Source organism: Bubalus bubalis, chromosome 16 (assembly GCF_019923935.1).
Source record: "Bubalus bubalis isolate 160015118507 breed Murrah chromosome 16, NDDB_SH_1, whole genome shotgun sequence".
NCBI classification, from domain to species: domain Eukaryota; kingdom Metazoa; phylum Chordata; class Mammalia; order Artiodactyla; family Bovidae; genus Bubalus; species Bubalus bubalis.
The window spans coordinates 13,632,481-13,654,637 of NC_059172.1; the positions used below are offsets into that span (position 1 = coordinate 13,632,481).

General features: G+C 38.8%; 1 long non-coding RNA gene across 1 annotated transcript in view; it reads left to right on the forward strand.

Moving 5' to 3' along the window:
• Positions 1–22,157, forward strand: part of LOC123327555 — a 1,360,034-nt gene that overhangs the window by 867,584 nt on the left and 470,293 nt on the right. The gene's annotated exons all lie outside the window — the stretch shown is intronic.

Consider the following 22,157-nt stretch of genomic DNA (forward strand, 5'->3'; position numbering starts at 1 on the left):
TTATCATTTATGTCAATTGTGAAAGCAGGCAATAAACCATAGTTGCATTGTTTTTTCGTAAACATATATTAGTTTTCATATCATATTAGAGTTGTGTCAGATACCACAAAATGTCATTCATATTCATCACTACTTTGAAATTATTATAGTTAGAATTACCACTAGGTGTTGTAACTTAATTAATAAAGGTGCACGTATCCTCTTACATGAAAATTTTTAGCATATTGGTAAAAATATAGCGATTATTTTTGCTCTGTAATGCTATGTATTTTTTTTTTTTCATTTAAAAACAGTAATCTGAGACGGGGTCATTAGATTTCCAAAGGGAACCATGGCATTAAAAAAAAAAAATCCTCCCAGGGTTCACAAAATCTATTTATTTAGCTGTTCCTATTTAGTGAATCAATACAGAATTTAATATCTTAAAGCAACAGCAGTTGTTATTTTTCTTTTTCATGATTCTCAGATTTGACTGGGGTCCAATTAGGTATTAATAACACAGGAAATGTCATTCTTACATCCAGATGTTGTTTGGAGCTGCACTCATCTCAAAGGCTTCCCCACTCTCAGGTCTGACAGTTGATGCTTACAGTTGGCTATGAGTTAAACAGGGCTATTGGCAGTTACATCTACAAATTACTGATTTCTCAAAGCATGGTGGAGCATTCTAAGAGATCCAGACAGAGTCATATTGCCTTTTAGGACCTAGCCTCAAAAGATACATAGCATCACTTTCTCCAGTCACAGGCTTGCCTGGATATAAAGAGAGATAAAATCAAGAGAAGAGAATACCAGATCACCTGACCTGCCTCCTGAGAAATCTGAATTCAGGTCAAGAAGCAACAGTTAGAACTGGACATGGAACAACAGACTGGTTCCAAATCAGGAAAGGAGCACTTTAAGGCTGTATATTGTCACCCTGCTTATTTAACTTATATGCAGAGCACATCATGAGAAATACTGAGCTGGATGAACCACAAGCTAGAATCAAGATTGCCAGGAGAAATATCAGTAACCCCAGATATGCAGATGACCCCACCCTTATAGCAGAAAGTGAAAAAGAGCTAAAGAGCCTCTTGATGAAAGTAAAAGAGGAGAGTGAAAACATTGGCTTAAAACTCAACATTCAGAAAATTAAGATCATGGCATCTGGTCCCATCATTTTATGGCAAATAGATGGGGAAACAGTGGAAACAGTGACAGAATCACTGCAGATGGTGACTGTAACCATGAAATTAAAAGATGCTTGCTCCTTGGAAGAAAAATTATGACCAATCTAGACATCATATTAAAAGACAGAGACAGTACTTTGCCAACAAAGGTCCATCTAGTCAAAGCTATGGTTTTTCCAGTAGTCATGTATTGATGTGAGAGTTGGACTATAAAGAAAGCTGAGTGCTGAAGAATTAATGCTTTTGAACTGGGGTGTTGAAAAAGACTCTTGAGAGTCCCTTGAAAAGCAAGGATATCCAACCAGTCCATCCTAAAGGAAATCAGTCCTGAATATTCATTGGAAGGACTGATGCTGAAGCTGAAATGCCAATACTTTGGCCACCTGATGTGAAGAATTGATTCATTTGAAAAGACCCTGATTCTGGGAAAGGTTGAAGGCGGGAAGAGAAGGGAACCACAGAGGATAAGATGGTTAGATGGCATCACCGACTCAATGGACATGAGTTTGAGTAAACTCTGGGAGCTGGTGATGGACAGGGAAGCCTGGCATGCTGCAGTCCATGGGATTGCAAAGAGTCGGACACGACTCAGTGCCTGAACTGAACTGAACATCAACCACAACTCTCAATAAGAGGAGTGGCAGTGTCATATCACAAGAGTGTGTGGGATAGGGTATATTTGAATAAATTTATGTGGACCTCTTTAAAAATACAATCCATCATAATGTCCCAACATTTTCCATGTTTCTGAGTGTTTCACATGTTATATATCCTGCTCTAAATTTCTTTCTGTTTTCCTTTCATGTTATACTTCTGTTTTTCCCTTAAACCCAAAATGAAGCAGAAATTCTACTGCTAACTTCCCTAAATAGTCTTCCTTCTTTTCACATAAAGTTAATTTCTTTGTGTGGGATTGAGGTGATGGAGGTATGCATGCTACAATTTTATCTTAAATTTTAATTTGTGAGTTTATTTAACAAATTCTACCACTTCTTTATAAGTACTCTTTCTTTCCTCTTCCTTGTTATTTCTTTGAGGATAAATTCACTTTCTGTTTCCCCTACTCACCTCCTCACCTGTTGCACATTAATACTCAACTAATGTTTTGTGGGATCAAAAGCTGCTCTTTGAAATTCAGGCTACTGCTGCCTGTTGGAAGATATCAGCTGCCATCAAAAGAGTCAAAACCCACCAGAATGAAAGATGTGGAGCTCACAGTTAAGGGGTAACAGCAACTTCATTTACTAGTTACTTCTATCCAGAGCTAAAAAAATGATTTCAAGGTGACATAGCTCAACATAACCAAATTGCTTCAGCGATTCCTGTAGACTATATGAGTAACATCTTCCCACCTTAAAGCTAAAGGCAGAGATACCACAACCTTGCTTAAAACCTGAGAACATTATTTCTCCAAAAGAGATCAATCAAGACGTGAAACAGTGAGCCATGGGTTAAGAGATCAGTTATGTGAGATTATTTTAAAATACAAGTACTTAAGTTGTGTGACACTCTGACATGACATCAAATGACATCTTAGAAGGGACCAAAAAGTTCATGAGAGATTCATTTCAAGTCCTGGTGAAGGAGAAAGAATTAACCTTGGAAAGAATCAAATCCATCCACATTAATGTTAAAAGGAAAAAAATTAAATATATACTGTAATCTTTGAGAATGATATGATATATGAAATTCTGGCCATTAAACCAACTTTTTTTTTTAACACAAGATGACAAAAATGGGCTGGTTCACTGAGGGGAAAAAACGAGTCAGGAATTTCATAGCATTTGCTGTGTTTATTAACAAGAACTAAACAGGGACCTCTGTCATAAGGAGATTCAGGTAGAAGTGTGAGTTCCTGTGCAGTAAGCATTTATGATTAGATAGAAATCATAATGTATATACCTCCCAACTGAGAGAGAAACATAGTCACAATATTGGCAGTGAAGACCCTTTGGAAAGAAAGATTTGACTAAACTCACCACCAATGACTAGCAACAAATTGTTAATGAGACCAAGATGAACTACATTTCTAACCCCTTATTTAATTCTTCATATAAGCATTTCAGTATTTGTTTCTGCTGAAAACAATGATTACAATATGCATTTTGCTAAATTATCTGCAAATTTTTGAATCTTGACTCCATATTCCCAACAGATCAGAAGTATGAATTTTAGATACCAGAGTCCTCATTTGTGGGCTTCCCCAGGGACTCAACAGTAAGGAATCCACCTGCAATGTGGGAGACTCAGGAGACACAGGTTTGATCCCTGGGTCGGGAAGACCCCCTGGAGGAGGGCATGGCAACCCACTCTAGCATCCTTGCTAGGAAAATCTCATGGACAGAGGATCCTGGCAGGCTACAGTCCATAGAATTGAAAAGAGTCAGATACAACTGAAGCGTCTGAGCATTTCCTCATTTGTAAGCTCTAGTAAGAAGTGGTATATTAAATCTTTTTTTAGAATTAGACTAGTAGGAGTGGAAACACTTTTGAATAAGAGATATAATCTTGAAAATATCTCTGATATAAATATTTTTCTTGGTCTGAGAAGTTTTTGAGTAGATTTCTTTATTGTTTAATTGTATTCTTGACAACTAAAAAAAAAAAATCTTTGTATAAATTCTGTCACTTTATACTAAGAAGCCTATCTTTATTGTATTAGTTATCGGGCTGAATATAAAAGGATATCTAAACTGATTACCGTTTGTAAAAATATGATTCAAATGCCTTCTCAACATTATATATTTAATACATGAATTCATTCTGAATGAATTCATTTATTCATTCTAAAGGAAACAGAAGCGTCCTTTTATCCTCCACATCTGTCTTCACTGAGTACCCACTTAGAGAAAGACAGCAGCGCTGCCCTCCTGTCTCCTAGCTGTCCACGCACCCAATCCTTCCACTGGATACAGCGCCATGTAGCTGGAGGAAGCAGGTGCTCTGCCCCCAATGCAAACCCAGTGAACCTGAATCTCTAGAGATGAGTTCTGTGCATTTATACTTTCCAAAAGCTTCCCAAGTGATTCTAATGTGCAGCTGGGTCAGAGCACTTTTCAAAGCATACACAGTCCTCTTATCTTTGAATTTTAGTGCTTTCTCCACAATTGTGGCATTAGGGGTAGGCGCTCTTTGGAGGGAGAAAGAAAAAATGATAAGGACATCATTTTCCCAGACAGGGGAGGGATGGTGTGGCCTTGAAGCTGAGGAAATAATCCCTGAGCTTTCTTCCTCCTAGAGTAGGAAAATTGTGCTCTCATTCTCCATGGCCCATTTAGACAGGGCAGCTCACACAGGCTGAATCTGGGCCAGCTAGGCAGAGAATAATGTCTCCTTGCCCAAACTAGTAAATGGTGGGATGAGGAGTATTATTGGAAAAATGCATCAAAACTTTACATGTTTGTTTAAATGAAGTTGTGATCAAAGACTGTACCGAACAAACTCTGTGCAGCTTGATTCTGGGCTATGAGATTTATTTTGTTCTTTAAGTGTAGGGGCATGAGGAGAAAATCCAAGTGTAATACATAAATCTTGATTAACTTGTTCAGAGCTCTCAGGAGATCCTTTAAACTCCCTTGGATAGAGTCATGCTCTCATACTGGACATTTCCTCTACGCTTTTATTTCCTGATCTTTATTAATGGCCAACTGGCCTGCACATAGCTGCTGTTGGTCCTTCTGGAGGGAATTTAAATGGTACGCGAAATAGTCCTCTTATATACATCACATTCTACTCTGTTACATTAATGGTGCAAAACTGATTCTTAAAATATGGTTTTCACAAATATTCTATTCAGTGATGAAAATGTATTGTTTTTGACTCTTACTAGAAGAAACATGAAGCATGAAATATATGTTTATTAGAAATGGATATCTCCAAATGAGGCTTCAATGAATGCAAAAAAATGTTAAAAGGATTTAGCATTAACTTTTCTTTTCAGCTGTACAGGAAATCAACTAGGCAGAGATAGTTACCTAGACATGTGAGCCAATAATACTGTATTAAATGTCTAGTTCTTGTTGCATAGCAGACCAATACTGAATCAGTGTTCTGGAAAATAAAGTCATCCATAATTTTGGGTATAAACATCAATATTTTTGTACAGTCCTGTCTGATTACCCCTGCTCCCAAAATGTTTTCTCTTTTTAAAAAGCAGCTACATTTGGTGTCTTGTTTTTCCAGTGGTTGCCAGATGCTTTAATCCTTGCAGTAACTGGTTCTGTCTTGTATACAGTGGTAGAGACGGAACAGGGTTCCTTTGCTAATTGTGGGTGCAGCTATTCTGTTCTGTATTGTAAGTCACTCAGTGGTGTCCAACTCTTTGGGACCCCATGGACTGTAGCCCTCTAGGCTCCTCTGTCCATGGAATTCTCAAGGGAGTAGTACTAGAGTGGGTAGCCATTCCTTCTCCAGGGCATCTTCCTGACCCACGGGTTGAACTCCAGGTCGTCTTCATTGCCGCAGATTCTTTACCATCTGAGCCACCATTCTGTTCTATAACACAGATCCATCTTTAAGCTTCTCAGGCTGCCACCTAAGAGTCTCCATGTGGTGGTGTGGCGATTTTGGATACAGAAAGTCTGAACCTCCAGATTTCAAATTGTGTGTGTGTTAGTTGTTCAGTCGTGTCCAATTCTTTGTGACCCCATGGACTATAGCCCACCAGATTACTCTGTCCATGGGATTCTCAGGCAAGAATACTGGAGTGGGCTTCCATTCCCTTCTCCAGGGGATCTTCCAGACCCTGGGATCGAACCCAGGCCTCCCTCATTGCAGGCAGATTCTTTACCGTCTGAACCACCTACAGAGAATGCTAGCCACCCATGAGGCATTGCGCTAGCAGTCTGCATGCTTTGCTTATGTAATCAGCACAGCACCAGGTGGAAATAGTTCTTTGTATTATTTTTATCATTCCCATTTCACAGATGTACAAACTGAGGCTTTCTTGGAATAAGCAACTTTTCCAAAGACATTACTAATGGTGCTACAGAATTTGAATACAGATCTTTCTAATCTTGAACATGAGGATTTCCCTAGGCTCTTAAACTGTCAATTTTTATTTATTCTCAATACTATATTTTCTAAGGAGTCACACAGAGATGTTTTTCTTCACATCTGCATCCATACCACAATTTGAAAGATTAACTTAGAGTGAATAAAGACATCTGGATATTGTTTTATTTTATCTATTTTTATTTTTCTTTTAAGTTTTGTTTTAAACTTACAGATTTGAGTTCTAGTTTTTAATATCTAGTGTTCCAAAAACACTAATGAAAAATGTTACAATTCTGAAAGTGAGAATCAAAGTGAGATAGTGACATCAAACTGATATATATATATATATATATATATATATATATATATAAAACATATATATTTGGCTTAAATGAAATATCTATCTGTCTATCTATATATATATCATAACATACAGGACATATGTTTTTTCTGTTTTATTTGTCCATATAGACAAATAAAATATAAAATTCATAAATACAGTATATAGGCCTGTCTTGATTGCAGTGTATCCTCAAAGCTCATAGAGTAGCTGGCATTTTGTATAGTTTAAGCATATATTTTGGACAAACAAAGGTATATGATTTATCAGATCTGATTGAGTTATGGGCATACTCTAAAATGGGTTTTCCTGGTGGCTTAGATGATAAAGAATTTGCCTGCAATGCAGGAGACCTGGGTTCGATTTCTGTGTTGGGAAGCTCTCCTTGAGAAGGGAATGGCGACTCACTCCAGTATTCCTGCCTGGGGAATTCCATGGACAGAGGAACCTTGTGGGCTACAGTCCACGAGGTCATGAAGAGTTGGACACAACTGAGCAACTAACACTTTCACTTTTTTCATACTCTAAAATAGTGAAGTGGTAGTCTATAAGAAGAGTCATTTTAATAGCTTGGGTCCAAGATTTCTCCTATTACAAAAAAGAATGTATAGAAAAATGTCTAGAATGTAGTAGATGCTCAAAAATCATGATAATAATAGGAAATTCCTGTCATCACTGAATAATTTGCTTTGATTTTTTGTAAGTTTCACTAAGGAATTTGAAAATTTTTCTTCCAATCATTGAATTAACTTATTTGTGCTAGAATATACAATACAGGTACTTAGACAAGCAGGAAAAAAGATTACTGTGCTTTTATAACTTTCAGCCAATGACATATATGCCAGAGACATACTATCCTGTACAGAAAAATGCCCACCTACCACCAACCCATTTACTACACAGCCCCCTCAAAATGTTGACCATCTCCAAGGAAGGCTGTTGATTACCACATTATATTGTAGGAGATCCAAATGATAGATTAGACTTGAATTTATTCTCAAAGCTATAAATTACTCTGAAGTTTAAAGGGCTATGAATTAGGTTTTTTGTATAACTTTGACATTCTCTAGATGCCTTATTGTATTTATTTGATCTGATCCCCATTTGAGAATGGGATCTCCTTGAGCATAGGTCTTGTTTGTCATTGTACAGTGCCTGGTACATGATAAGCCTTTAGTAATAATAGTAGTAGATGCCATTATTGTTGTTGAAAGTTGATAAAGATGTCAACGAGCAACTTTTTGAATCTATCTTAAAGTTGTCTTACCTTTTTCTATTTCCTGGAAAATATTGGGTTTTGCTTGCCTCAGATAGTTCCATGTGCTCAGAGATATTTTTTTTTCAAAATTTTTCCATCTCAGGTCCCTTAATTCTGAAGTGAGGATAATTTTCAACCCCCCTACAGTTTTGTTTTCAAGATTGAATGAAATTATGTGCTTGACAGCAATCTTATACTCTCAAAAGTTGTTTTTAGTGAACTTAAATAAGCTAAAGTAGTATAAGGGACAAAACAAATGTCATGTCTCTGAGGCTAGAATAATTTCTTAGAGAATAACCAAAAGTTCTTTTCTTCTAGATGACTTACATAATCCTGTACAGGGAAAAGGGGACCAAGATGGCCCAGAAAAACATGGTCTCTTAAAAGTCAATATTATGAAACATAGCTTCAATTTTTATCTTTAATAAGATATGAAAACAATCATTTTTAGCCTTTTAAATTACAGCTTGATTATACATTATGAAGCCCAGAAGTAATTCCCTGAGATGATCAGACACAATATTTCCAGTGCTGATGATAGGCATGGGGAGTAGGCAGTCCTGTTCTCCTTGAACTTGGTGGTGGTGGGTGGTCCACAGAGGTTAGAAAATAGGAAGAAATTCTCCTCCTCTAGAGTGGATTTGAATTCAAGGCTGCAGAGCTAAATCTTCTCAAGCTTGTAATGAAAATCCCCATCTGATTTTCTTTGGTGAGTCATCTTTTAAAGGGGTGCATTAACAATGTAGGCATAGCAGGACTTTCTGCCATAAAGAGAACCCTGCATGGCTCCCTCTGAGGGTGAAGTTTTGATGTTTGAAATTGGCAATTGGCTGTCCCCACAACGGGGTCATAGTGAAATCTGAAATTTCAATCCCTAACAGGTGAAGTTGGAACCCAATGATCACTGTGATTAAACACAGCTTCCCTGTTCCTTTTCCAAAATGATTGTGCTATCGCAGAGGTAGCTTAGTGGGGCTTTTTCCACACCACTCCTCTGACTTCCCTAATCCTTACAGACAGACCCAGACACCCCCAAGTGTGCACACAGTTTAAGTAAAAACAACATGTTTACAACGCAGACACTCTCAAGACAAGTCTTGTAAGTTTCCTTAAAAAAAACAGATGACTCTTCCCCAATGCTCCCTAGACATAAATTCTAGAGCCTTACCTAAATCTCTTCTCTCTGCAAGTTGCAAAATAGCTAAAAGGAGGTGCATTTCATGAGTTAGTGTGAGTTTCTCTCACTGGATCATGTAAAATGCTGAAGTCATGTGGGTCTTTCATAACCATTTCCCTGGTGCATTGCCAGAGCCACAGAATCGAATGAGCTTTCCGGATGGGATGCGGCAAGCTGAGGTGTGCATCAGGTGCACCTGTCACAGGTGCAGACCTCTGAGAGACTGGCTTTCAAGTCTGATTTGCAAGTTGGATATGCCCGTCACTTTGGATTAGCTTCCAATTTAAATTCAGCTGTTGTCATTTCCGTCTTAGCATCACATGCATTCTGACGGAAGGCCCTGAATAAAATCACAGTCCCAGAAAATCCTGTCTGTTATCATAATGCTAGGAAGCCACTGTGGTAGACTAAAATGAACTAGACATCAAGTGTGTTGCCTTAGCAATCTATCTGCCTTTCCTTTTTCAAGATTGTTTATTTGAACCCTTGAGCGGTCTCTGGTACTAATCACAAAATTGAGCTTGTCTAACTCATAGGACAGTAATAGTGATACTAGGTATTGTGGAAGACAACAGTTCATAAGTTTCTCATGGAAGCCTTAAAGTCACACCCAGAGGCAATATACCTGTAAGCTCAAAGGTGAGGAACTGAGACCTCGTAGGTCAGGTCTACCTTGACTCATTTGGCCGAAGTTTCAAGGCTAGTGAGCAGTAGGAATAGGATTCAAACTCCCACCTTCCTAACTCCAAAACTATATCCATCTGCTTTGCTACATTGCAGATGTATGGGCAGGACTGAGCAAGTGACACCACACACACACACACAATATGTTAAAAGCAAGGTTGTGCTGGTTAATAAGGCAAATGCAGTCTTTAGCTGCCTTTGACTCATTGGAAAAGACTCTGATGCTGGGAGGGATTGGGGGCAAGAGGAGAAGGGGACGACAGAGGATGAGATGGCTGGATGGCATCACTGACTCAATGCACGTGAGTCTGAGTGAACTCTGGGAGTTGGTGATGGACAGGGAGGCCTGGTGTGCTGCGATTCATGGGGTCGCAAAGAGTTGGACACGACTGAGCGACTGATCTGATCTGATCTGATAATCTAACTGGGGGGAATAAAATGAAGCAAGTGATTAAAGTGCCATTTAAATGCTTAAAGCAGAACAAGAGGGCACAAGAGGGCACTCTGGCATCATATGGCATATGAATTAAACATGTTCTGTAAGGGAATATGCACAGGAAAGTCGAACAGTAGAATTTGGCCAGTAATGGTGGATGACGTAGACTTGAGGTGGTTGGTGATGCTTTGTCGCTAAGTTGCAACTGAATCTTCTGCATTCCCATAGACTATAGCCCATCAGGCTTCTCTGTCCATGGTATTTCCTAAGCAAGTAAACTGAAGTGGCTTGCCATTTTCTTCTCCAGGGGATCTTCCCAACCAAGGCATCAAACCTGTATCTCCTGCATTGACAGGTGGATTCTTTACCATTGAGCAACCAGGGAAGCCCCGATGTGAGGTTAGAAGGGGAGAAAGTCTGAGAAAAAGGAATGGCAAAGAATCAGGGCTAAGAAAACATGCAGTTAATAAAGATGGCTGGGTAGAGAAAGAGTTACAGGATGGATAGCAAGGGAAGTGTTGACTGGGCTATAAAGTCTTTAAAGGGATGCAGAGGTCATATTGTAGACCTCTTTGCAAAACTATCTTATGTTAAATACTCTGCTGAAAGGAATCATGATAATTATTTTGATGTTTACGGCAACAGTCCAAGTTAAATATCCTTATACTGTTTTACCAGTAGAGAAGCTGGGATTCCCAGACCTAGGGTAGCCAAAACTCTGTTGGCTTGTCCCAAAGCCCTTCATCAGGAAGGTACCCCCACGGTTGCCTTACCTTGTCACTTAACGACACACTGAACAGGGACAGAGTCAAGTTTCTGTCCCGTTGGTCTTCACCATAAATGTGAAAGACAACCCAGATCACATGTCCAGTCAATTCATTTTGTGATGACAAGTGGGATCATGTGGTGTTAGTTAGGGCCTAATTGAAAATATATACATATTTTTGTGTGTGTGTGAAACTTTGCAACCAGGGACATCATTAACATTTCATGCTTTAACCACACTTATCCAGCTTTGTAGATTTGGCATTTTATACTTTGCTGACCTTTTTGGGTTGTTAAAAGGAAATATCTTTTTTTGTATTCCTCTCCCTCTGTTACAGCAAATGAAAGCCAACTGTATTAGTATTTATAGAAAGAAAAAAAAATAAAGGGGAAAAAAAGATAAAGACCACATTTCTTGCTACTTTTTTTTAAAAGTAGAATTATCCTGGGCTTTCAACCAGAGACTTTGGGCTGCTCTGTTATTGATCTGTCTGTTCTATATAAAGATCAGACCATATGTATCTGTCCAAATTGGCAAGGATTCATTTAGAGGCTTTGCCTTTCATATTTTTATTTGTTGCTTACTACTACAGTCTCACACAGATAATTGAATAGAATACATCTCCATATTTCATCCAATAGATTTAAAAAGCGAGTTTTTCCAAACCCATATTTAACATAATAAAATTATCTTTTGATCTCTCCAGATAGCTTTTACTTCTCTGGTAAGGTGGTTACGTCCCTAATCATGCATTTTAAATTAACCCTTTGAATTAGTGAGATTCTGTATCACATTACAGTATGTGTATTTGTGTGGATGGATCGTTTTTTGGCAGGTGAGTCTTTTGCCACTAGTGCTACTTGGGAAACCCCAATTTTTCCACACCACCGTGCAATTCTCAGACACCAGCTGGATATCCCACCACTCAACTCAAGTCTAACACTATCTACTTGGAGTTAGAAAAAGGTCCCACAGGTTAAGAGTTCAGGCTCACAAGACTAACCCTCCACCCCAACATCAGATGTCAATCGCAGGTCTGGGTTTTCGCCTGTGTTTCTGACCAATTATCTATAGATCTGAAATTCCAAAGCTCCCTTGCTCAGTTTTCATTGATCTATTAGACCTGCTCAGAGAATAAGGGAAACATTTTTCTTACTAGATTACTGGTTTATTAGAAAAGGATATCATTTGGGAAAAACTAGATGAAAGAGATACATAGAGCAAGGTATGGAGCAAGGACAGAGAGTATCCGTGCCCCCGCTGAGGGTCATTCTGCCTCAATCAGCATATGTGCACCAATTAGAAGATCTCCAAACCCTAGACTTTGGGGCTTTTATGGAGGCTTCCTTACATAGGCATGATTGATGAAACCATTGGCCACTGGTAATTGGACTCAGTCTCCAACTCCCTCCCCTTCCAGGAGGTCTTTGTTGCTATTCAGTGGCTCAGTCATGTATGACTCTTTGAGACCCCATGGAGTGCAGCACGTCAGGCTTCCCTGTCCTTCACCATCCCCAGAGTATGTTCAAACTCATGTCCATCGAGCCATCCAAACATCTTGTCCTGTCGTCCCCTTCCCCTCCTACCTTCAATCTTTCCCAGCATCAGGGTCTTTTTCAATGAGTCAGGTCTTCGCATCAGGTGGCCAAAGTATTGGAGTTTCAGCTTCAGTATCAGTCCTTCCGATAAATATTCAGGGCTGATTTCCTTTATGTCTGATTTGATCTCCTTGCAGTCCAAGGGACTCTCAAGAGTCTTTTTCAACACCACAGTTCCAAAGCATCAGTTCTTCAGCGCTCAGCCTTTTTTATGGTCCACCTCTCACATCTGTATATGACTACTGGCAAAACCATAGCTTTGACTAGACAGACTTTTGTTGGCAAAGTAATATGTCTGCTTTTTAATATGCTGTCTAGATTGGTAATAACTTTTCCTCCAAGGAGCAAGTATCTTTTAACTTCATGGCTAAAGTCACCATCCACAGTGATTTTTGGAACCCAAGAAAATAAAGTCTGTCACTGTTTCCATTGTTTCCCCTTCTATTTTCCATGAAGTGATGGGACAGGATGCCATGATCTTAGTTTCAGTTTTTTGAATGTTGAGTGTCAAGTCAGCTCTTTCACTCTCCTTTTTCACCTTCATTAAGAAGCTCTTTAGTTCCTCTTCATTTTTTGCCATTAGGGTGGTGTCCAGGAGGTCTAGGGCGGAACTAAAATTTTCAGTCCTCTAATCTCACAGTTGGTTGCCAAGGCAACTAGTCCCATCCTTGAGTTACCTTGAGGCTTTCCAAAAGTCACCTCACTAACGTAACAAATGACACTTTTTTTTTTCCTTCCTCCACTGGAGAAATTTCTAAAGTTTTAGAAGTTCTGTGATAGAAAAAGAAACCAAGGCCAAAGATAAAAGTCTGTTACAAATCACATTACAATTGCTCTTAATTTTCCTTCCTATTATATTGTAACTTAATCTTTTATCTGTACTTTATAATTTATATATGAAAAATATTTATACTCATTCAAAGGTAAAACTTATTCCATATTACATTTCTTATATTATTCTTCCAATTTTATATCTTTGGATTAGAATTTAGGTGTGTGCTTTCCTCAGAGGTAATCCACTATTGGTATTTTAGAGACAGCTTTTAGTTTTTTTAAATCATGTTTTTAGGTTAAACAGTTTCTTGAACCAGGTGCTGGCTTAAGCAGCTATTTATCATGTGTCCTTCTGTATAATACTGTATGCTGCTGCTGCTGCTGCTAAGTCGCTTCAGTCATGTCCGACTCTGTGCGACCCCATAGATGGCAGCCCACCAGGCTTCCCCGTCCCTGGGATTCTCCAGGCAAGAACACTGGAGTGGGTTGCCATTTCCTTCTCCAATGCATGAAAGTGAAAACTAAAACTGAAGTCACTCAGTCGTGTCTGACTCTTAGAGACCCCACGGACTGCAGCCTACCAGGCTCCTCTGTCCATGGGATTTTCCAGGCAAAATAGTGTATCTTTTACACAAGAAAGCGTATATTTGTTGATTGTAGAGATGATGAGAAGCTTATTGAAAACCTAAGAATCTAAAAATATGAATCTATGAACTATCTTAGCCCAGAGAGAACAAAGATATCTAATTTGCCATGCTCATTAATTATCTATGTCTTCCTAGCACACTAGCTAAGAATTTGTAGCTATGTATTTATATATTGATGCTTTTGAACTGTAATGTTGGAGAAGACTCTTGAGAGTCCCTTGGACTGCAAGGAGATCCAACCAGTCCATCCTAAAGGAGATCAGTCCTGGGTGTTCATTGGAAGGACTGATGTTGAAGCTGAAACTCCAATACTATGGCCACCTGATGTGAAGAGCTGACTCATTTGAAAAGACCCTGATGCTGGGAAAGATTGAAGGCAGGAAAAGAAGGGTACGGCAGAGGATGAGATGGTTGGATGGCATCACCGACTCACTGTACATGGGTTTGGGTGGACTCTGGGAGTTGGTGATGGAGAGGGAGGCCTGGTGTGTTGCCCAAATTCATGGCATGCATGGGGTCGCAAAGAGTTGGACACGACTGAGCAACTGAATTGAACTGAACTGATTTATATATTGCCAACTTTGAAAGAGAGTCATTATCTATTCGGGATGTCTCTCTGGGTCACAAAATAGGAAAAGGTAAGCTGGGTTTTTTTTGTTGTTTTTTAATCTTTCCTTAGCTTCATGAAGTTGATCTAAATCAGTGACCAACTAGAAAGCTAGAGGTCAGCTGACTGTATGATTTAATATGAATTTGAGCAAACTCCGGTAGATAGTGGAGAACAGAGGAGTCTGTTGTGTTGCAGTCCATGGGGTTGCAAAGAGTCAGACGTGATTTAGTGATTGAACAACAAGTCTCAATAATATATCGCCTGGCTTTATTTGAGAGAAATTCATGGTATGATTTTCTCGAATATGAAACTCTTCCCCTGGCCAGATATTTGGTGAGAATCTTGCATGATTTTGCATCACCTGGAAAGAAGACAGTGCATCTTCATATAGAACACCCGAGGATGCAAGAGTACCATGTATTATTGTACAAACTAGTAACTGTTACATGCATTGCCTTCAGTGTTGTTTTTCTCATTATTATAATTATTTTTTCTTAAGTTGAATAACTTTGCATTTCTGTGTGACCTAAGTCTGCTGCTGCTACTGCTGCTAAGTCACACCAGTCATGTCTGACTCTGTGTGACCCTATAGTCTAGATTCCATTAAGAAATCATGCAATTTAAGGGTTAGTTTCCATTTACAGTTATTACAAAATATTGGCTAAGATACCCATGTTGTACAGTACATCCTTGAGCCTATACTATATCCAGTAGTTTGTGCCTCCTCATCCCCTGCTCTATGGATTCCATTTTTGATAGGAGGAGAATGACACTCAGTGATTCTTGGAATATGAGGTTGGATTCATTAAAATATCTTTTGGTTACCAGCAACATGGACAAAAGTCAAATAAGCTAAGGGAAGACATAAAACATATCATAGTGATGCTATTATATCTTAAAAAAAAAAAAAAAACTACCTGAAATTCACAACTGATTTTAACAAGAGATTTCATGAATAGCTACAAGCCACATTTCTATTTTTAGTTTCTGATTTTATCTGTATGTTTGCTTTATACTTCCCTCTTATTTGCCACATTAATTTTCTCCTTATCTCTAATCACCTTGAAGAGAAATACTGCTGCCCAAAGTCTCTGAGTCTAACCTCAGGGAAAGATCGACTCTTCCTTGTTTCTGCTTTGATTCTATGAAAGGACTCCTGAGTCAAAAGATGAACCCTGAGAGGTGAGTCTGAAGAAAGGGCTGTGATGGTGCAGTTTGGAAAACAGCCAGATCCAGGAGCTCTGGGTGATCTCAGGGGGCTGTGTGGGGTGAAGTGGCTTAAGCAGGACTTCAGTCCTTGTCTTCCTTGAGGAAAGAATTCAACAGAGACATAAATTGTGAAGCAGATAAAGCATTTGTTAGAAGCAAAGTATATGTAGAAGGGCACGCAGGCAGACTTGAAGTGAGTCACGCCTCTTAGGGGTGGCTTAGCTTGCTTGTATGGGGACAGTTTTCCAGGTTCCCTCTGACCAGTCATCTTGTCCTTGCCCTTGTTTGATCTGACTCAGGGTCCTCTGTGACATGTGCATGTATCTTTCAGCCAAGATGAATTCCAGTACAATGGTTTCTGGGAGGTTGGTAGGACATATTATGGACTGGCATTCCCCCCCCCCAGCCCCACCCCACCCGCCGTTCTTTGACTCCTGAAGATCTTCCCTGCACATATGTGGGCTGGGGGCTCCACTTGAGCACAAGAATGAGAAAAATGTAGTCGTAACTTCAGTTCATAACTCAGTCGTGTCTGACTCTTTGCAACCCCATGGACTGTAGCACGCCAGACTTCCCTGTTCATCACCAGCTCCCAGAGTTTACCCAAACTCATGTCCATTGAGTCATTGATGCCATTCAACCATCTCATCTTCTGTCGTCCCCTTCTTCTACACGTTCAATCTTTCCCAGCATCAGGGTCTTTTCAAATGAGTCAACTCTTCACATGAGGTGGCCAAAGTATTGGAGTTTCAACTTCAGCATCAGTCCTTCCAATGAATATTCAGAACTGATTTCCTTTAGGACGGACTGGTTGGATCTCCTTGCAGTCCAAGGGACTCTCAAGAGTCTTCTCCAACACCACATTTCAAAAGCATCAATTCTTCGGCACTCAGTCACCTTAGTTTTTATCTAAGCAGGGCTTTGGCTGTTTCTTGAAGAGTCAGCAGGAGACTGTTTGCAGCTGCTCGGCCTGGGGTCCATCTATCTCTTGCCTCATGGGCACCAGTGACAGTTGCACAGCTGCTTGTATCTGGATGGCCTGTGATGCTGTGAGATGGGAAAACTCAGGGAGGGGTTTTTGTGCAAGTGGAACTGTTGAAGTAAGAAATACATGCCTTATTTACTGGCCTACAGAGGAAATGTCTTGTCTTTTGAATTTCTATTTGGCATAGTAAATTAACCTCTACACTTTACTGGAGTATTACAGTTGTACACTTCCAAGGAAACCAGCTTCTACATGTTTGGAAACACATGACATTCTTGGCTAGTCGACTGTGGGTGAAAGTGAATTAGTTGGTGCTTTGTTGTTGGACCAATGAGCCTTAGGCTGGAAGGCTACTCAAGTGAAGAGAGTGGAATTGAATGCAAAGGATCTAATTAGCTCTGCTCACCACTTTGTGCCCTGTTTAGCCTACGTAATAAATCCATCTTCTTCCCTGCATTGTGATCATAACCTTCAGTTCCTACATCTCAGAACCTATTGAAAATGGAAAATGATGGTCCAAAATATCTTATTTCTCATTGAGGGATGACAAAGCATGGATAGCCCTCTCTCAGAATACATCATTTGTTCCTCGGATTATTTTTTTGTTTGTTTTTCTTTTTGTGAAGCTCAATTGCTGCTACTTAAAAACTGACCCACAGCAACGGATAGCAATTTTAGATGAGAACATTGGCGCAAAATGGAAGTGCTGAAGAGGTTCTTCTGGTTTTCCTCCTCATGTTTCTCAAGAAGCAGCCCTTGACCCACAGGAGACATGAAATTGTGGGTTTTGGTGGTAGGATCAGGACATCAGCATTTAAATGATTTATTTACTTTCTATGATGTCCTTTCATTCCCAAGCAATTTTTGGTATTGGGTATCCTCTTAAAAAACACACAAGAAGAAGCATAGCTGAAAATTGCTTTCAGAATGTCATAGCTGAAAGAGATAGGAGTTTGTAAACCCTCATGTTTCTGTCCAAATTGTGTTGGATTCCATACAATGATACACAAGTAAATATTTAAAATAATAAAACATCATAAATAAAGCAGCAAGATATTTGGATTTGTTCTTGTGTTCATTTATTTATTTATTTATTTTAGGGGTTTGACTTAATTTTTATTTTATTTTATTTTTAAACTTTACATAATTGTATTAGTTTTTCCAAATATCAAAATGAATCCACCACACATATACATGTGTTCCCCATCCTGAACCCTCCTCCCTCCTCCCTCCCCATACCATCGTCCCAGTGCACTAGCCCCAAGCATCCAGTATCATGCATCGAACCTGGACTGGCAACTCGTTTCATACATGATATTTTACATGTTTCAATGCCATCTCCCAAATCTTCCCACCCTCTCCCTCTCCCACAGAGTCCATAAGACTGTTCTATACATCAGTGTCTCTTTTGCTGTCTCGTACACAGGGTTATTGTTACCATCTTTCTAAATTCCATATATATGCATTAGTATACCGTATTCGTGTTTTTCCTTCTGGCTTACTTCACTCTGTATAATAGGCTCCAGTTTCATCCATCTCATTAGAACTGATTCAAATGTATTCTTTTTAATGGCTGAGTAATACTCCATTGTGTATATGTACCACAGCTTTCTTATCCATTCATCTGCTGATGGACATCTAGGTTGCTTCCATGTCCTGGCTATTAGAAACAGTGCTGCGATGAACATTGGGGTACACGTGTCTCTTTCCCTTCTGGTTTCCTCAGTGTGTATGCCCAGCACTGGGATTGCTGGATCATAAGGCAGTTCTATTTTCAGTTTTTTAAGGAATCTCCATACTGTTCTCCATAGTGGCTGTACTACTTTACATTCCCACCAACAGTGTAAGAGGGTTCCCTTTTCTCCACACCCTCTCCAGCATTTATTACTTGTAGACTTTTGGATCACAGCCATTCTGACTGGTGTGAAATGGTACCTCATAGTGGTTTCGATTTGCATTTCTCTGATAATGAGTGATGTTGAGCATCTTTTCATGTGTTTGTTAGCCATCTGTATGTCTTCTTTGGAGAAATGTCTATTTAGTTCTTTGGCCCATTTTTGATTGGGTCATTTATTTTTCTGGAGTTGAGCTGTAGGAGTTGCTTGTATATTTTTGAGATTAGTTGTTTGTCAGTTGCTTCATTTGCTATTATCTTCTCCCATTCTGAAGGCTGTCTTTTCACCTTGCTAATAGTTTCCTTTGATGTGCAGAAGCTTTTAAGGTTAATTAGGTCCCATTTGTTTATTTTTGCTTTTATTTCCAATGTTCTGGGAGGTGGGTCATAGAGGATCCTGCTGTGATGTATGTCGGAGAGTGTTTTGCCTATGTTCTCCTCTAGGAGTTTTATAGTTTCTGGTCTTACGTTTAGATCTTTAATCCATTTTGAGTTTATTTTTGTGTATGGTGTTAGAAAGTGTTCTAGTTTCATTCTTTTATAAGTGGTTGACCAGATTTCCCAGCACCACTTGTTAAAGAGATTGTCTTTAATCCATTGTATATTCTTGCCTCCTTTGTCAAAGATAAGGTGTCCATATGTGCGTGGATTTATCTCTGGGCTTTCTATTTTGTTCCATTGATCTATATTTCTGTCTTTGTGCCAGTACCATACTGTCTTGATAACTGTGGCTTTGTAGTAGAGCCTGAAGTCAGGTAAGTTGATTCCTCCAGTTCCATTCTTCTTTCTCAAGATCGCTTTGGCTATTCGAGGTTTTTTGTATTTCCATACAAATTGTGAAATTATTTGTTCTAGCTCTGTGAAGAATACTGTTGGTAGCTTGATAGGGATTGCATTGAATCTATAAATTACTTTGGGTAGTATACTCATTTTCACTATACTGATTCTTCTGATCCATGAACATGGTATATTTCTCCATCTATTAGTGTCCTCTTTGATTTCTTTCACCAGTGTTTTATAGTTTTCTATATATAGGTCTTTAGTTTCTTTAGGTAGATATATTCCTAGTATTTTATTCTTTCTGTTGCAATGGTGAATGGAATTGTTTCCTTAATTTCTCTTTCTGTTTTCTCATTATTAGTGTATAGGAATGCAAGGGATTTCTGTGTGTTGATTTTATATCCTGCAACTTTACTATAGTCATTGATTAGTTCTAGTAATTTTCTGGTGGAGTCTTTAGGGTTTTCTATGTAGAGGATCATGTCATCTGCAAATAGTGAGAGTTTTACTTCTTCTTTTCCAATTTGTATTCCTTTTATTTCTTTTTCTGCTCTGATTGCTGTGGCCAAAACTTCCAAAACTATGTTGAATAGTAATGGTGAAAGTGGGCACCCTTGTCTTGTTCCTGACTTTAGAGGAAATACTTTCAATTTTTCACCATTGAGGATAATGTTTGCTGTGGGTTTGTCATATATAGCTTTTATTATGTTGAGGTATGTTCCTTCTATTCCTGCTTTCTGGAGAGTTTTTATCATAAACGAATGTTGAATGTTGTCAAAGGCTTTCTCTGCATCTATTGAGATAATCATATGGTTTTTATTTTTCAATTTGTTAATGTGGTGTATTACATTGATTGATTTGCAGATATTGAAGAATCCTTGCATCCCTGGGATAAATCCCACTTGGTCATGGTGTATGATCTTTTTAATGTGTTGTTGGATTCTGATTGCTAGAATTTTGTTAAGGATTTTTGCATCTATGTTCATCAGTGATATTGGCCTGTAGTTTTCTTTTTGTGTGAAATCTTTGTCAGGTTTTGCTATTAGGGTGATGGTGGCCTCATAGAATGAGTTTGGAAGTTTACCTTCCTCTGCAATTTTCTGGAAGAGTTTGAGCAGGATAGGTGTTAGCTCTTCTCTAAATTTTTGGTAGAATTCAGCTGTGAAGCCGTCTGGACCTGGGCTTTTGTTTGCTGGAAGATTTTTGATTACAGTTTCAATTTCTGTGCTTGTGATGGATCTGTTAAGATTTTCTATTTCTTCCTGGTCCAGTTTTGGAAAGTTGTGCTTTTCTAAGAATTTGTCCATTTCTGCCACGTTGTCCATTTTATTGGCATATAATTGTTGATAGTACTCTCTTATGATCCTTTGTATTTCTGTGTTGTCTGTTGTGATCTCTCCATTTCATTTAATAAGCACTTTCTCTTTTTCTGAAAGTATCATGAACAAATGAATCTTTGCTTCTTACAAATAACTTCAGACTTCATTTTTTTTTTAAATAAGAGCCTACCTTCTTTAATCACTTTGTTTTTGTTATCAAAAAAAAGACACCTTGTTTTTATTTTTCTGTTAGTAAGAATAACAGTCATGTGAAATAGAAACTTTCTTCTGTTATATTTGGTAATATTCCCAGGTGGCTTAGTAAGACCGGAAACCATAGACCTGTGTAGGTGAGAGCTTCCTCACCCTACCTTCCCATGACTTTAGAAAACACACGTCCTTCTGTCTTCTGTGCTTTTAGGGGATGTGTTTTCTCGTGGCCTCTCTTCTTATTCTTCTATATTCACCCTGATCTTCTGGATCTTCTTCATTCCGGATTCCTCTCTTCTTCACTCCTGGTGCTAGTCTCAGATTCTCCCTAAACCTCAATCACAGTGCAGGTTTTTCTGATAGCCTTTAACTTAATATTGGAGTTTCGCCTAATAAAGAAATGAATAATGAACTTTACACATCCCTGTTCTTAAAACTACTAGAACTTTCTTGGCAAGGGTTCCCTTCTGGGGTGATGTTTCACCTTTACATCTAGCTCTCCCATTTTGCTGATGCTTCTGCCCCCTTCTGTATATCCAAGGATCTCAAAATTTATTCTGCTTTAAGATGATTTAGCTTTTCATTTTTCTGTGTTTGCCCTTCTCAGGTTTGATCTAGGGCATTCTACACGTAATTGATAATGGTTCAGGAAAGTGTTCTAATATATGAAGACCTCTTTTCCCTCTTTAAAGGAGCATCTTTATTTATATTCTGCATTAAAATATTATGATATATTTATAACACTGCGTTGTTTAAATTGAGATGGAACTCATATAACATGAAATCAGCCATTTAAAGTTGAACAATTCAGTAGCATTTAGTACACTTGCAATATAATCCAAGCATCAGTTCTCTCAAATTCTCAAATGTGTCCGTGTTGCCAAAATAAAACCCTGCACTCACTAAGCACTCATTCCCTATTAAGGGCTGAATTATATCCTCCCATCTCCACCACCCCCCTAAAAATTTTTATTAAGATTCTAATCCCTGGCACTTCAGAATGCTGTCTTCTTTGGATAGAAGGTTGTTGCAGTTGTGATTAATTAGGTTGAGATGAGGTCATCCTTGAGTAAACCAAACTATAATCCAGTATGACTTGTGTTCTTATAAGATGACAGTCATGTGAAGATAGACACATTGAGACAATGACATGTGACTACAAAGGCAGAGGATGGAATTAAGAAGTCACAGGACAAGTAACAAAGATTATGGACAAGATCAAAGATGTGGGCAAAAGTCAAGATCAAAGATGGTGGGCAAACCAGCAGAAGCTAGGACTGAGCAAGGAAGATACCCTACAGGT